Raw genomic sequence first — 17,692 nt, 5'->3', positions numbered from 1 at the left:
GAGAGAGAGAAAGAGACAGAGAGAAAGAGAAAATACTTTCTGTAAAATATGAGGCACCACACAAAGTTAAAGTAATATGCCTCTGTAGACTACAGCACTAGCCTAGACCAGCGGTTCTTGCCAGGGCCCAATTTGCCTCCTGGGGGACATTTGGCAATGTCTGAAGATACTTTTGGTTGTTACAATTTATGGACATTGCTATTGTCATCCAGTGAGTAGAGGCCAGAGATGCTACTAAGCGTGGGCAGAACAGTTCCTGACAACAGAGAATGATCTGGCCTCAAATGTCAATAGTATCAAGGCAGAGAATGCTGACTAAGTCAAAGCTTTGCATTATTATTTTTATTTTATTATGATTTTATTTTACTTTTAGTGACAGGACCTCACTCTGCTACCCAGCTGGAGTGCAGTGGTGTGATCACAGCTCATGGCAACCTTGAACTCCTAGGCTCAAGGGATCCTCCTACTTCAGCCTACCGAGTTGCTGGGACTACAGGTGTGAGCCACCACACCAGGCTGATTTTTAATTTTTTTACTTTTTGTAGAAACAGAGTCTTGCTATGTTGTCCAAGCTGGCCTCAAACTCCTGGTCTCAATCTCCTCGCCCTCCTTGGCCTCCCAACGCACTGAGATTACAGATGTGAGCCACCATGCCCGGGCTGTTACTCCTTTTAAAATACTTTTTCTAGACCAGTGGCTCTCAACCAGGGGTGATCCTGCATTCCAGGGAACGTTGGACAACGTCTAGAGTCATTTTTGGCTGCCACAGCTGGGAGGTAGATACTGGTTATCACAGTCCAGCAAAGCCACTAAACACCCCACACTGCATAGGATAGCCCAGCCCACAAAAGGGAATCATCCAGCCTCAAATATCTAGTGTGCAGAGGATGAGAAACTCTGTCCCAGATGTACCCATACTCACTAAAGAACAATTTTTCTTTCTTTTTAACAAACCAAATAAGGACTTGGTGGTTGTTTTTTTGTTTGTTTATTTTTTGTTGTTGAGAGAGGGTCTTGCTCTGTTGCCCAGGCTGGAGTGCAATGGTACAATCACTGCTCACTGCAGCCTCAACCTGTCAGGCTCAAGCTATCCTCCCACCTCAGCCTCCCAGGTAGCTGGGACTACAGGCATGTGACACCACACCTGACTCTTTTTTTTTCTTTTGTATTTTTTGTAAATATGGGGTGTTGCCATGTTGCCCAGGCTGCTCTTGAACTCCTAGACTCAAGCAATCCACCCACCTCAGCCTCTGGAAGTGCTGGGATTAAAGGTGTGAGAGCCACCATGCTCGGACTTTTTTTTTTTTTTTAAATGGAATTTAGCCTTTCAAAAATGAAGAAATGTCTTTTGGTTTAGTAGCCCCAAGCCACGGAGTCCCCAGGTTTGGTAACTCTGTCCCCCAGATTTGTGTAAATGGTTCTTTGCATCTCAGGTAATTCGCTGGGAAGTGGCAGCTGGGAGCTACTTACAACTAAGCCCAAAACTAAATGACACAGCTATTCTGCCCAGCTTTTCTGGCTCCATTACAGTTCCTGAGTGTTCTCAGGTTATTCTAAAGCTTACAGAGTACAGAAAAGGAAGGAGGTTTTACATAAGGGAAGCTGCATCCGAGGACACACGGAAGCACATTATGATACCACAAACCAAAAAACAACAGCATCATCGGGTGGTCAAGGCCACCAGAAGTTAAGAATGAACCCTTTCCCACTTGCAATTACATTCTCAGGTCCATAGTCTTGAGATAGAAACTTCTGAGAAAAGGTGTGTGTCAGAATGCAGAATGTTTTGGGTTTTATAAGGAAATGGTGAATATCTCATGTCATATATAATAGCTCAAGCGAAGTCTTGGAAGCAGCCTGTGGTCACCCATGTTAACAGTTTTGCAGTGAGGCTGCGTGCAGTAGCTGACGCCTGTAATCCCAGCACTTTGGGAGACCGAGGCGAGCAGATCACCTGAGGTCAGCAGTTTAAGACCAGCCTGGCCAACATGAAAACCCTGTCTCTACCAAAAAATACAAAAAAATTAGCTGAGCATGGTGGCGGGCACCTGTAGTCCCAGCTACTGGGGAGGCTGAGGTGGAAGAATTGTTTGGACCAAGGAGGCGGAGATTGCAGTGAGCTGAGATCGAGCCACTTCACTTCATCCTGGTGACAGAATGAGACCGTATCTCAAAAAAACAAGAAAAAGTTCTGCAGTGAAACAAAATGAATACCCACAATCTGTGGGATGAATGAAGACTTTTCACTTTATTAGTTTTATGTTAGTTGGTTCGAGCTGGTGTCACTGCCAAGTATGTTAGAAAAACTAGGTTTTCAATGTTTTTCTTTTCTATTTTTGGTTATGGACAAAGGATTGCAAACCTGTATTTCTGAAGGCAAGATTTAAAAAGAAGTGGTAAAGTCCTGTGGGCTAACAAGTCAGGTACTGGAAAAGCCACCTATGCTGAACAGAACCTTGGCCAAGTCACTTGGATGTGGATAGCTCCAGAGTTTCCTCATAGGCAGAAGAGGTGACAAGTCAAGACCCAGGGAATGCTTGCCCAATGACCCAGGTCAAACCAGCTGTGACAAGCTCCAGCAAAAACACAGAGCTGCCTGGCCAGCTGGAAAAAGAGCTGAGAACAGACTCAAAACGATGATCTCCAGATGCCAGTTCTTATCTGTTTCCAATTTGGTGATTCTACACAAGAGACAGTTTTGCCACCCAAGAAACATGTGGTAATAACTGGAGACAGCTTGGATGTTATAACTTAGCAGTGGGTGGGAAGTGCTGCTGGCATCTGCTGGGTGGAGCCCAGGGATAATGCCCAGCACCCCATGGTGCACAGGACAGCCACCACCAGAGTGAGCCAGCCCCAAATGTCTGCAGTGCTGAGGTTGACAAACCCTGCTCTAAGTAAGCTCTGTCTTACACTTTTTTTTTTTTTCTGAGATGGAGTCTTGGTCTGTCATCCAGGCTGGAGTGCAGTGGTGCGATCTTGGCTCACTTCAACCTCTGCCTCCCGGGTTCAAGCGATTCTCCTGCCTCAGCCTCCTGAGTAGCTGAGATTACAGGTGCGCACCACCACGCCAAGCTAATTTCTTTGTATTTTTAGTATAGACGGGGTTTCACCACGTTGGCCCAGCTGGTCTTGAACTCCTGACCTTGTGATCCACCTGCCTCAGGCTCCCAAAGTGCTGCGATTACAGGCATGAGCCACTGCGCCTGACCAGTCTTACACATTTTAAATGCTTATTTCAGGCCAGAGATTGTCATCTGGGAGGAGGATTTTACCTACCAGGAGACATTTGGCAACATCTGGAGATATTGTGGGTTGCTGCATCCTCCCATATACTGGACAGCCCCTGCAGCAAGGAATCACCCAGCCCCACCGACCAACAGTGCCTCCGTGGGGAAACGCTGGGCAGACAAATTCACTGTAAAACAGAACGTCCCAATCTCTAGCTCTAAACTAAAAATCTCTCAGTCTTGGAACCACCAAGAGGAACCTGGGCCCCTAAGCCATCTCTGTTCCATCCCCCTGGGCTTTCTCCCAGACCTCACAGTTGAAGGTGCTTCTCCTAATTAGCCCTGTGCCAAGTCTCTGCCCTGAACTTCCTTCTCACAATAAGCGTTTAATTATCATTGACATTGGTACTTGCAGTATTTATACTGCTTGTTTTCTTTCATAGAAAACACCTGAGGTGAGACTGGACTTCTGCTTCATCATTGCCACATCCTCTGTTACCTGTGACCCTAGGGCACTGGGGATGTGCTTGTTGACTCAGTGGCCAAGTTTGACAGGGGTTAATTTCCAAACAAGTCTGGAATTTTAAGGAGAAGACAAGATGGAAACAAAACAATGGTGACAGAACCTGGTCTGGAAAACATAGCTTAGGACTTTTGGCCATAAACTCTTAATGCTCGTTTTATTCAAGTTTTTAAGGGACGCTCAACATTTACTATTTAGGTTTTTAATGCAAAGAGGAGTCATTCTCATCTTTTTTTTCATGCACTGAAAGCTTTTATATTATCTCCTGGTATCAGCTGTGATGTGAATATCTCATTAGAAATGAATATGGGGCAATTTCTCAGTTGGCAAATAGTAATGTCACTATAGACACCAATGCACAGGGTATTCAGTAAAGCATTATCATGCATTCCTGGAGACAAAGAGTACCTACAGTAAATGACATGAAATGGAGCAAACTTTCTGTAAAATAATTTCAACACGTTCAATATTATTTTCAGTGAAAACTATTTTTAACATTCCTCCAACTCAATCTGCTTGGGTTGGCACAGAAGACAAAACTGATGTGTACATGAAGTATGTTGATACTCTGATAAGAAGTAAAGTAAGCAAGAACTGGACATCTTAATTCATTATAATTGCTCATAAGAGAACAGAGAGTTTACTTGAAAGAGATCAAAGGAATTTCTTAGCATCTCTCTTTGGGAGAAAAGTCATCCATTTGGTTGGCTCATAATTACTAGATTATGTACGGCATGCATCGCAAAAGTTAAATTGTTTTTGGATGTTCATTTTCTGTAATTAATATAATTTTTCAGAAAACAGTAACTGATCTCTGAACTACATACTCATTCTTCAGTTAACCTAGTTCTTTTATAGAGATGATTTTACATACACAAGTGTACTGTAGAAAGTGCAGTAATAAACACCACATCTTAAAATCAACATAACCTGTTAAGAAACATTTGGCTTCAGCCAGGTGCGGTGGCTCAAGCATGTAATCCCAACACTTTGGGAGGCCTAGGCAGACAGATCACTTGAGGTCAGGAGTTCGAGACCAGCCTGGCCAACATGGCAAAACCCCATCTCTACTAAAAATACACACACATAAAAATTGGCCAGGCATAGTGGCACGCGCCTGTAATCCCAGCTACTTGGGAGGCTGAGGCAGGAGAATTGCTGGAACCCAGGAGGTGGAGGTTGTGGTAAGCTGAGATTGCACCACTGCACTCTAGCCTGGGAGACAGGTCAAGACTCCATCTCAAAAAAAAGAAAAAAAACAGAAAGAAACATGAGACTCCATGCATAGTCCTGAGGATAAACTCGGAGATCTATGTGTATGCCCCTCTAGAAGTAGGCATATATGTTCTTTTTCCACTCTCTAGGATACATATTTCCACTCTTTAGGATACATTAACATTACAGATATTGAATCTGTATATTTAAAATGAAAAAGAGTGAAACAACTGTCAATTCCTTCTCAAATTTATCCTTTAGAAAAACAGTAAGTTGAAAGCGTAAAATCACGCCAATCTTTCAGGGAATGCATTGGATGGCAAAGACATCTCCGGCATAGACGTTGTATCTAACTAAGAAGCAGTGGGTCCAGTGTTTTCATACATGAGGTTAATTGATTTAATTTCTCTTTTGTATAAACTATAGCACAAAATGCACCACTTCATTTGCTCATTTCCTTTTAGGATTCTTTCCTCTAAACTCCAGTATTCTTTATACCAAGCTTGTGTTTTCAAACTACCACTCTAATCCACAAAGACAAACTATTCGGCAATTACTTTCTTCTCCTTATAGACAGTCTTGTTTCAGGGCAAAGGAGCAAATGAGAACATATTAGATAAATTGTTGTAGGTGGTTTTACAGATATTTTCTTTAATGTAACACTACAGATAAAAAATGTACGAACTTTGATTAGTCCCACAGAAGAGAATTTAAAACTCTGTCTCCCAGAGCAAAGACTTGGCTCTTCTACTTATTCAATTAACTCTTACCATGCTGCTCTTGAGCTATTCCAGGAAGGGAAAGAAATAGAAACCTTCAGACTTCCTTTGAAGCAGTGCAACTAAAGTAAATATTCCCTGTAAACAATTTTCTGTCATCACGTATCTCAACATGTTAGCAGCAGAGAAGCAGAACTAATAATCATATTAAAAATTTAACTCACCAGTTCTTACAAGGCTTTCAGAGAGGGCTCCTTACTGGGAGACTTAGACACTTTGTATGTCTCCTTCAAGGATCTCAAACAGCTTCTCATACCATCACATCGGACAAGCATCCCAGCCGAATGCTCATCGTGTGTGAATGATCATTTGACAGCCTGGGCAGTTATATTGGAGCATCATTAGCAATAAAGTCATCACTGAGTAATCTGCGAATCTATCATAAAAAAGTTATTTAACTGCATGTATTTCTCCACCTGGCCTTCCTCTCCCCCAGTGCACCACACGTTTTTAACATCACTCAGAGGGAAGCTGGACTTCCTTCACCAACTCATCACTTTGGAGGAGCTTTGGGTGCCAGCCCTGAATACTGAACTGCAATTCTTATTCACCTATTGACTCCCTAACCTGGAAAACAATCAGCAGTTCACTGAGAGGACTTCCTGTGGGCACTGAATTTTGCATTGCACGGTGCGCAGCAAGTAAAGGGAGTGTGTATTGAGGAAGAAGAGGGAGGCTATATAATGGTGGGGTGGGACAGACAAACAGTGATGATTACTTTTTCCATGAACAACAACACAGGACGTGGGTTTCGGATGAGAAGAGCAAGGGTTTTGTTTTTAATGATCTGTCGAGAGCCTGATGCACCTAAGCCTTGCCAGCCTGTTTGTTAAGTGAGTTACACACACAACACGGTGCCAAGAGCCCCAAGGAATTCATTCTCTGTGTCAACACCACAGGGTTGGGCAATGAGCAGGGCTACCACTCAGCAGGGAGGTGTCCCATCAACACTGATGAAACAGCAGGCAGTCTTCTGATCACACACCTTGGGGGAAAATCATACCCCAGTAAAAATAACTTCCAGTGTTTCTCTTTTATTAGTTTCCTCGTGTTGTTTGTTTTTGCAGCATTTAGGGAAAAAGGAAAGGGAGAAAGAAAAAAAAAAGCCTCATCTGAGTCTTTGCTTTCATTATTCTGCTTCTATAAATAAAAACTTGCTTATTTCTAATTATTTTGTGTGCCTCTGGCTCTCAGTAGGCACTCAAATAATATATAAAGTAGCGGTGTTAGCCCATTTTCTATTCTCAATAATAACCAAGGATCTGGGCATGCTGAAACCTGAAAAGTATTTTAACATGAATAAATATGACTTGGATTTTACCAAAAGGCAACTATTTGTCTCCCAGGGTCTCTATAAACCTTCCTCACTGCAGAAATGTCTTATACCAGCTAGTGGTCAAAATTGCAGCACATCACATGATGTTTCTGGTCACTGAATGCTTTCAAGATCAAAGTTAAATGTCGAATGAAATGCTAAATCTCTGCAGCTTTAATTCCAGAGTAAGGCTTCCTTTCCTCCCCACCCTACCTCCAGCTAAGGCATGCTTTTCGTGGTCCTGAAACAGAAGGCACACATGGGGAAGCTTCTGGCTTTCTCAATTGTCCTCCTCCCTCATTTCCCCTGCTGTGGTTACAGATCTCTCCACCTGGAGAGTAGCAGGAAAGGAAGGCGAAAAGGAGCAGAAGGTTCTTCTCTCACTGGTGCTATCATGTGAAGATTTCAGGCAAACCTGAAGGGCATTTTCTTAAGTTCTTGGAAGCCAGGACAGCTGGATCTCCCCCATCTCCAACTCCTGAGATGCGGGCGATGTCATCTCTTCCTCCAACTGGTTTTCCAGTGGTATCACTCTGCTGGAGTCTCCTCCTCATCCCAGATTTTGTGGGGCAAAAGTCCAAATCATTAAGGTTATCTGGTCATGCATATTTGTTTGAGGGACTCTGAAAGTGCAACCTAAATCAACTCCTCCTAGCCCTCGAGATCAGAAGTCTCTAGAGCAGATCTGGCAGGGATCAGGTGCCACCCACCTAGGTCCCCCAAGAGATGCACAATCAAATATCAACCTTTCTGAGGAGTGTCGCTGAAGCCTCAACATTGGATTGAGGCTAAGAGAGATGCATGCCATGTCATTTGTTTTTATTTCATTTAGGAAACAAGAAAAAAGAAAGCCTAACTCCACTGGGGAAGAGGTAGGGCTATAATGCCATATAAACCTCTTCATAAGCCTTCACTTCTCTCGTTGCTGTGAGGCCAGAGATCCATAGGGTTCCTGGCTATCTACATGGAAAATTTCTATAGGATGCCATTTTTTTCCATCTCATTTCACGATGCTGTCAAGTGAGTATCCTGTTACAATAAATATTCCCCAGAATAATTTGTCTTGATATGTGGATGGAGGACTTTGGAGTCAGACAGACATGGCATTCTGATTCCAGCACCCACTAGCTGTATTTGATTAACTTCAAAAAGTGCTTAATCACTTGGGGCATCAGCTTTCTCACCAGTAAGGCAGGCAGAAGTATACATCTTAGGCCCCTCTGATCAATAACCCTTTATTGATTAGATATAATGTCACAGGGCATGGTGCCTGGCCAAAAGAAACGGATGATCCTTTTTGGCAATTTTGAGAAAACAGAAGTAAAAAGATTTTACTTTATGAGCTATGAAAATTACTGTGCTTTAAGATCATGAAAAGCACAGACTTTGGTATATGAATTCGTGTAGATGCTTAATGAAATTGTTCAGAGTTGAACCTACCTGATATTTGACATTCCTATAACTGTGTCAACCATCAGAGGCATTGCACAGGAACCCTCAAGGTAACACTGGGCATGTCTTCATACTTGGGCCTATACCCAGAAAGAACCCAATAGAGAGACTGTTGGTGGGAAATCCTAGAGTCCCACAGAAGAAGGACACATGCAATCAGAGATAAGCAAGAGAACACTCACTCTCAAAGACTCGACATGCAGCAATTGCATGAGCAAAGGTCAAGGCTTGATAATTAGGGCCCTGAATCAAGGAAAAAGCATCTCAATGCAAATCGGACAAGTGGGATGAGAGCAACACGGTGCTCACAGAAGGGTTCTCCTCTTAGCTATGCAGAAGGAAGAGACCTCGAGCCCCAGAATCCAGTTTACAGTCTCCCTATTGCAACATCCACAACTGCACAAGACAAACAGCAGTGAGCTCTGTATACATTCAGGATGGACTCAACTATTCTTCTCCAAGCCATTTGCCAGCTTCATAACTTCTAGAAACATTAAAACATCAAAAGTGCTCTCAAATCTCTAGTTTGGGGACCCCCTCCTTGTCTATTAAAGTAAAGGTTATGGCACAGGAAAGGGCAAAAACACATGGAAAACCCCAGAATTCCTCCTATGTGTGTTACATGAAACATGGTTGGGGGTAGATCAAAGAAGGAACACGAAAAATTATGAATAGTTTCTGGGTATTTTTGCATATTTGTGGTTTTTAATTATCATTCACTTTCCATTTTTCAGGAGCAGATTTAATCACAGCCTTCTCTTTGCTATACTGCATTTCCATGTTTTAAGTTATAGCTTTATTATTAAACCAAAACCTAAGTCCTAGTAAATTACCTTTCTTTAACTGGCATCCTAGTTTACTCCAGGAGGAAGGAGTCATGGAAATTTACTGCCTCTAAGATTCTTTCAGAGTGGTTTAAAGGGCCCGAGGAAATTGACTTGAAATAGATGCTTCCAAATGTCATTGTTTATGCACTAATACAACAGCAGCCAATAAACATATTCAATTGAAATGTACCCACAAGAGAACAAAATACATGTGTTGTACCTGTTTGACCCATCTACTTCACTTAGCCTATTAAACAACTCTCAAACCTATGCAATTATATATAAATATATATATACACATATATTATATATAAAGACCTTTCGCCTGAAGTTTGTTAGAACCACACATACATCCAAAGAGAAGAGCCAGCTAAAAATAAAAACCCCACACATGCATGCACCTATATATGTGTATATATGTAATAAATTAAGTACATTTAAATCATATATACAATAACTCCTGATTTAACAACGTCAATAGATTCTCAGAATTTTTTTTTTTTTTTTGAGATAGGTTCTCACTATGACACCCAGGCTGGAGTACAGTGGCACGATCAGAGCTCACTGCAGCCTCGACCTCCCAGGCTTAAGCAATCCTCCCACCTCAGTCCCCTCAAGTAGCTGGGACAACAGGCATATGCCATCACACCCAGCTAATTTTTGTATTTTTTTGTAGAGATGGGGTTTCACCATGTTGCCCAGGCTGGTCTTGAACTCCTGAGCTCAAGAAATCCACTGGCCTCAGCCTCCCAAAGTGCTGAGATTACAGGCGTGAGCCTCCATACCGGGCTGATTCTTGGAAATTGCAACTTTAAGGGGAACGATATACAGCAGATTGTTTCATTCAACATCATTTTGTTATAAAGTTGATGAGAACAAAAAATGGTTTTGTTATATGTGGCTTTGCTTAAAGTCACAGTTTCCAAAGACCTCCGAACAAGTGAGAACCTACTGTAATCATCTTTCTTCTTAACTTTCTTAAAGTCATGCAGTTGCATTATTTGTAATATAATACTTAACATATACATTTGTGAATATATACAAACGAAATATATTGAAGTTATATATAATGGCATTTCCTCAAGTTTATCAAAATCATGCACACCAATATATTATTTATATAGCTTATATAACATATGTATGGTATATATATATATACATATAAACATATTCTGTTCCCTTTAAGATTCTTAAAATCTTAACTATTTGAGGTACCTAAGATTCTCATTCTCTGAATTTTTCTCTGTAAATTTACTCTGTTTTTCCAATGTGTTTGGTGTCATGCTCACTTGGCAAAATCCCACAGCCTTACTGAATGATTGCTTCTCGAGAAAGTTGGTGAGGCAGAATGTAAGTCAGAATGGACCCTATGCCTAACAGTAATCTGGTATTTCTAAAGTGTGTTTGAAGGAGATATTATGTTCTTTTTAAAGAGCATGTGTGATGGCCCCTGTTGAGTAAGTCTGAGCATTGTTGTGTTAAAAAAAAAAAAGGGAAGATCATTGACCACAAAAATGGGAGAGTTTCAAATGAACACATGGCTATGAATTGAGGAGGCAAGGACTCATTCAGCACACTTTCCAGGCTTATGTGATCATGGGGAAGCTGAAGGGAGAGGCTGTGCAACGAGCTTTCAGTTCCCTCCAGATGTTAGCTTGCACCAAGCAGCACAGGAGTTGGGTGCAAGTAAAATAAAGGCGAAAACTTTCAATCCTAGAAATGACTGGTTGAACCATGTTATCGCTGATATGCCATACTGATATCAGAATTGAAGAAAACAAATGTTCCTTGTTTATTTTTTGAAGGTTCCTTTTCCTTATCGTTTTTTTGCTGGTGGTTTCTAGAATACTTTTTTCCCCTTTATTTGCACATTCATTCTTGTGTTTGATTTTGATATTATCTATTCATGTTGTGGTCCTGATTGTTTAAGCACAACATAAGAAATTTTGAAAACATATATGAAACATATTAATAGATAGTTTTTGCCTTTTGGCTCTTTTTGAGGAAGGAAGACCAACAGAGGTTGAACTCTCCACCCTGATCATTTTCAGGTATATGACTTGAGGCAAGGTACCTGACTTTCCTCATGCTCCATTTCTTTATTTCTATAAGAAGAAGAATTCCATTGTTTACCCTGCAGAGTTGCCGAGTCAATGAAGTAAGAGATCATTTATAAAGTTGTAAGCACATTCTAATTGTTTGAGGGCTGGTGGCTATTACCATAGTTGCTATGAAACAATGAGCCAACTTTAACCATAAACTACTCACTCTTTCATCTCAGACTCTCAGCATGTGGCCTTTATAAACACTTTGGAGAAGTGACCAGAGCACTAAGCAACTTGCATAAGATGTGACAGGAACTCAGAGCCTTGCAGGTGGGCATGTGGTTTATTCAGAAGCAGCGACGACACAAGGCACACATTAGAGATGGCACACAGCACTCTGCGTGGTAAGCTCCAGCTGTGATTCCACTCAAGGAGAGAAGCTTCAGCGGGCAGGGCCAGTGGGTATCCCTCTTTGTGAAGGTGGTGCAAGACACAGCAAAGGCCCAAGTTGCTGACATCCCCAGTTGTATCCATTATGGGTGCACATGCCCCTCACAGGTCCTGGAGGGAGGAGGCTACGCTAGAGGCAACGTCAGGAGGGAAAGAAAAAAGGAAAAGAGGGAGAGAGGGCAGGAGAGGGGGAGGGAGTTTAGAAGGAGAACAGGAAGACAGGAAAAGAGAGAAGAAAGAAAGGAAGGGAAGGAAGCAGGGAGTCGAGCAGGAAGACAGGAAGGAACGAAGACAGGAAAAGAGAGAAGGAGGAAAGAAAGGGAAGGAAGCAGAGAGGAGGGAGTCGAGGAGGAGGACAGGAAGGGAGACAGGAAAAGAGAGGAGGAAAGGAAGGGAGGGAAGGAGAGAGGGAGGGAGTTGAGGAGGACAGGAAGGAAGATGGGAATAGAGAGAAGGAGGAAAGGAAGAGAAGGAAGCAGAGAGGGAGGGAGTCGAGGAGGAGGACAGAAAGTAAGACAGGAAAAGAGAGAAGGAGGAAAGGAAGGGAAGAAAGGAGAGAGTGCAGGAGAAGAACAGGAAGGAAAACAGGGAAAGAGAGAAGGAAGAAAGGAAGGGAGGGAGGGAGTCAAGGAGGAGGACAGGAGAAAGACAGGAGGAAAGGAAGGGAAGGAAGGAGAGAGGGAGAGAGTGGAGGAGGAGGACAGGAAGGAAGACAGGGAAAGAGAGAAGGAAAGGAAGGGAGGAAAGGAGAGAGGGAGGGAGTCGAGGAGGAGGACAGGAAGGAAGACAGGGAAAGAGAGAAGGAGGAAAGAAAGGGAGGGAAGGAGAAACAGAGAGAGGGGCAAACGAGGAGGGAACTGTTTGGGGTCAGGAGCCCTAAATCCCAGAACAATATGATGATAAAGGGTGGGGAGTGATGAAGCCTGAGCCCCTCTCTCAGATGTCCAGTTATGTCTAGTCAGCGAGAATCCTGGCAGGACAGAGGAAATTCGAACTCATGGTAAGGTCTGACCACATGCTTCACTTCTCCACATTTTTGAAGCACACATCCTCCCTTCACATGTGCTATTTTAGAATAGTGTGTGTCTACTTAGGCACTAACATTACGGATATTACGAAACATGATCTGTAATCATTAGTGAAGGCTATAAAGCTGATGCTGGAATTTCTACTTTCTTGTTATTAACTGGAAGCTACATTTTATTATTTTCATAGGCATGCCTTTGATCCCTTTGTCCATTTTTTGAGAGCTGATTTAAAAATTAAATAATATAAACCGTAAATACACTTTACCTTAATATGTACACTGCATTATGCTGAAATGAAATAAAATGGTTGAAAGCAATGATGTCTCCCCTCCTCCCTATAAGGATACCTGGAGAAAAGACCAGGACACAAGAACATTGACCAGTGTTCACACAAATATGAAATGTTAGGGCTGGGTGCCACGGCTCCTGCCTGTACTTCCAGCACTTTGGAAAGCCAAGGTGGGTGGATCACTTGAGGTCAGGAGTTTAAGACTAGCCTGGCCAACATGGTGAAACCCCGTCTCCACTAAAAAATACAAAAATTAGCCAGGCATTGTGGTGGGCACCTGCAGTCCCAGCTACCCAGGAGACTGAGGTGGCAGGATTGCTTGAACCCGGAAGGGGGGGTTGCAGTGAGCGAACATCATGCCACTGCACTCCAGCCTGGGTGACACAGTGAGATCCTGTCTCAAAAAATAAAATAAAATAAAAATAAATGTTGGTAAACTTAACACATTTGCTACTTCTTTACATTAAAATGATAATCCTGGCCAGGCGCGGTGGCTAACACCTGTAATCCTAGCACTTTGGGAGGCTTAGGCAGGCGGATCACAACGTCAGGAGATCGAGACCATCCTGGCTAACACGGTGAAATCCCGCCTCTACTAAAAAATACAAAAAAATTAGCCGGGGGCATGGTGGCGGGCGCCTGTAGTCCCAGCTACTCGGGAAGCTGAGGCAGGAAAATGGCGTGAACCCAAGAGGCAGAGCTTGCAGTGAGCCGAGATCGCGCCACTGCACTCCAGCCTGGGCGACAGACCGAGACTCCGTCTCAAAAAATGAACAAATAAATAAAATAACAACAATAATAATAATCCTAAGCCCCCTCCCCACAATGAAGTAGCTGGTATACCCCAGGAGGGGGTCAATGGTCTAGACCACTGGATGTCCTGGTTGAAAGGCAGATGCTGAGTCGGTCAGTCTGGGGCTGGCAGCTGGGATTCTGTATTTCTAGTGAGCTCCCAGCGGATGCTGGCACTACCAGTTCAGATCACATCTGTTATCCACCACTGCAGAGAAGCGAACCGGACCTCTCGCTCAGAGCCAGTCTGTACTCTGATGGTGAAGGGGTTCAAAAACAATCACCCTCCCCACACAAAAGTACCAGATATGTCCGAGAGTACAAAACCAGGATGGCAAATTCAGCCATTTATATCAGGCTCCCTTCCAGAGCTCACTGGGCTGGGAGGAAACCAGCAGCGGGAACGGGTGAGAATATTCAGTACCTCTGAAGCAAGGGACTTCCTAAGTCAACACTGCTAAGCCAGCTATATAGGGGAAGAAGGCAGGTAAGTCTGCAGCAAGGAGCTCAAATTGAGGCCCCATTAGATGAAGTCAAAGCTTTCTGGTCTCTCAGCATCATCAAGAAAAGTGGACTGTGTACAGCCACTGAGAAAGATGGTCCCTAGTCCAACCTGTTACCCTCCATCTACGCTGGGCAAGATTTGTACCCCAGAAAAGCAAAGAGAATAATGGGGCAAAGGGGGCTCACAGAAAACAGATATAGCAGACTGGAAACCAAATACAACAGATACCAAAAGCACAGAGACACAGGAACCAGGACAACAAACTAAGGAAGTTGAAATAAGCTAAGACTTCATACAGGATAGCATATATATACACACACAATAAATGGCATGGTTAAGTTTGTATGTTGTGTGAAAGAAGATCGTCTGTTTATCTGTTCCACTGTTAATATGCTTTTGATGCCATCGTCTGTTTATCTGTTCCACTGTTAATATGCTTTTGATGCCATCGTACCACAGTTTACTGGATCATTTCTACTGTATCTTAAAATTGTCAGGAAAAGTAAGTTATTGTCCCATGGGGAAAACACAATTGTACAAAAGTAAACTGTAATTCATGGAAGGAAATGCATCCCTGTCAGCATAGAAGCTGTCCATCTTTGGCTGTTGCAGAATTATGAAAAGCTAAAAACTAACTTGTTATATGTGTACAAACCACATTGCTAGAACACAATTTCATTCTTTTCCAAACTAGCTTGTGACAGAGAAGCATTCACACAGTCAGTTTGTTTGTTTTTTTTTAAGCAAAGAGGAGTCTTCCATCTTATGCATAGAAGTGATGTTACTGAAAAGTATGGAAAATAAGACTTATAAAAAAATAATGTGAAGCATGTTTTCACATCTGTGGAGAGCTGAAGTACCTAAGGTTTCCCAATCTGTCTCTTCCACAATCACTGTGAGGCTTTGTCATTTCGTCAAAATGGGACTGGGGCCTTTTTTCCTTTGAAAAATACTCTTTTTTGGCTGGGCCTGGTGGTTCATGCCTGTAATCCCAGCACTTTGAGAAGCCGAGGTGGGCGGATCACTAGGTCAGGAGTTCAAGACCAGCCTGGCCAACATGGTAAAACCCCATCTCTACTAAAAAATACAAAAATTAGCTGAGTGTGGTGGCTGGTGCCTGTAATCCCAGCTACTCGGGAGGCTGAGGCAGGAGAATCACTTGAAGCCGGGATGCTGAGGCTGCAGTGAGCAGAGATTACACCACTGTGCTCCACCCTGGGCGACAGAGTGAGACTCTGTCTCACTAAAAAAAAAAAAAAAAAGAAAAGAAAAAGAAAAATACTCTTTTTTAATTTAATGAGTAAACAGAAATGTGAGGTGGTTACAATACCAAAAAAATAACAGTAACTCTGACATGTGTGCATCCATTTGTTTCCAGAGAATGGAAAGAAACTGGGAGGGAGAATTCTAAAGACTCCAGGTGGAAAATACTGTCATACTTACTGTAGGTACCACAGCAATGTGTGTGGAACGCATCCACTATGGAATTGTGTTCCCCAAAAATATATGTTGGAGTCCTCATCCCCACTACCTCAGAATGTGACCTTATTTGGAAACAGGATCTTGTCAGAGGTAATCAAATTAAAATGTAGTCATTAGGGTGGTCCTTAGTCCAGTAAGAATGGTGTTCTTAAAAAAGCAGAAAATTTGGACACGGAGACACACACAGAGGGAAGACAACAGGACAGGATACAGGGAAAGGAAAGCAGGTTCAAGCTGAGGAGAAAGGCCTGGAATAGGTCCTTTCCTCACAGCCCTCAGAAGGAATTAAGACTGCTGACATCTTCATCTAGGACTTCTGGCCTCCAGATCTGTGACACAATACACATCTGTTGTTTAGGTTACTTAGTCTGTGGTACATTATTATGGCAGCTGTAGCAAACTAATACAGAAACCATGAATGACTATATTTGAGTCACAAGTCCCTTCCTAATTTGCTCATAAATTGCCTTCTCTGAAATTCCGTGTCCTCAAAGGGAAATCACGATTGCATTAAACGGGGGAAGCTATCTTACAGCACCAGCTGTAAGAACACATAATTTTATTGACTATATATTATGCACTAGTACTAAGGGCTTGGCCTGCCTCACCTCCTTTATCACTTCCATTTTACCCAGGAGGAAACAGATACAGATGCATTTTGTCTATCATAGATGATAATTCTTGCTGAATCCAGGCGTGCCCCCATCCACCATGTAGGCACTAAACTAGAAATACATCCTTATGTTTACACCTGTTTTTTGTTTTGTTTTGTTTTAGTCTTTTTCCCCTTTTGTGGAGAACAGGGTCTCGCTATATTGCCCAGACAGTTCTTAAACTCCTGGGCTCAAAGTATTCCCGCAACTCCCACCTCTGCCTCCCTAAGTACTGGGATTACAGGTGTGAGCCACTGCGCCCGACACACCCTCACGTTTTTAAAGTCTTAAAACTCTTATTTCCGCTTCGCAAGAGGTCCAATCCTTGTCCTTAAACGTGAATATACCACATAAACGAACACAAAATACAAACAGGGACAAAAAAGTATTTTTCGGACAATGGCAAGAGGGGAAAAAAAAAAGCTGTTTAGGTGGCATTTGAAAAGTTAAAAAAGGAAGAAAACTCAGAGCAGCCCAAAAGACAGATGATACCTAAGAAGGAATAACCAGCAAGGCATGTTGACTATTAGTATTATTTCAGCATCCTCCTTGCGCAGCTTGGCTTTGCTCTGGAACAACGCACCAGCCTGGGACGCTCAGAGATGCAGGCACGGAGGTGGTGCAGCCTCTCCGCACACTGCGCATGCGCGGCTGACGGTTCACGTCGCGGTCCAGGACCGCAGGGAGGCGGGCAAGCGAAACTGAGAAAAACCCACCCACTGTCCAGGGGCTGGCGGCTCGGGCGAACCCACCCAGGGACCTCGTGACCAAGGCCATTTGTCTGCAACCTGATGGCTAGCAGTGATGCCACCCTGAGAATCTTCAACCCCCTCTCCCCACTCGACAGTCCCTTGTACTGTCCCTCCTTCCTCATTCACACCCCTGATACAAAGTCAAGCAGTGAATTTGCCCCCTCGGCTCTGCGCGGCCGCTGACTGCGTAGCTTGGACCGATTCCGGGTGTGAAGTGAGGAGGAGTTGATACGGGTAAACGTATCACGCCGGCCCGCGACGCATCCCTGGTCTGCAGCTGCTGCTGCGGCGAAAGCCCGAGGTGCGCGTGCGCGGAGCGGCACTAGGCAGCCCAGGACGCTCGGGCTCGGAGCCG

The 17,692-nt window shown here is 43.3% G+C and overlaps 1 protein-coding gene across 1 annotated transcript in view; it reads right to left on the bottom strand.

Annotated features, from left to right (window-relative positions):
* Window positions 1–17,692, bottom strand: part of STS (steroid sulfatase (microsomal), isozyme S) — a 206,365-nt gene that overhangs the window by 187,599 nt on the left and 1,074 nt on the right. The gene's annotated exons all lie outside the window — the stretch shown is intronic.

This window comes from Colobus angolensis, unplaced genomic scaffold (genome assembly GCF_000951035.1).
Source record: "Colobus angolensis palliatus isolate OR3802 unplaced genomic scaffold, Cang.pa_1.0 Scaffold444, whole genome shotgun sequence".
NCBI classification, from domain to species: Eukaryota; Metazoa; Chordata; class Mammalia; order Primates; family Cercopithecidae; genus Colobus; species Colobus angolensis.
The sequence above is the reverse complement of the archived record's forward strand: the minus strand, read 5'-3'. Positions and strand labels throughout refer to the sequence as shown.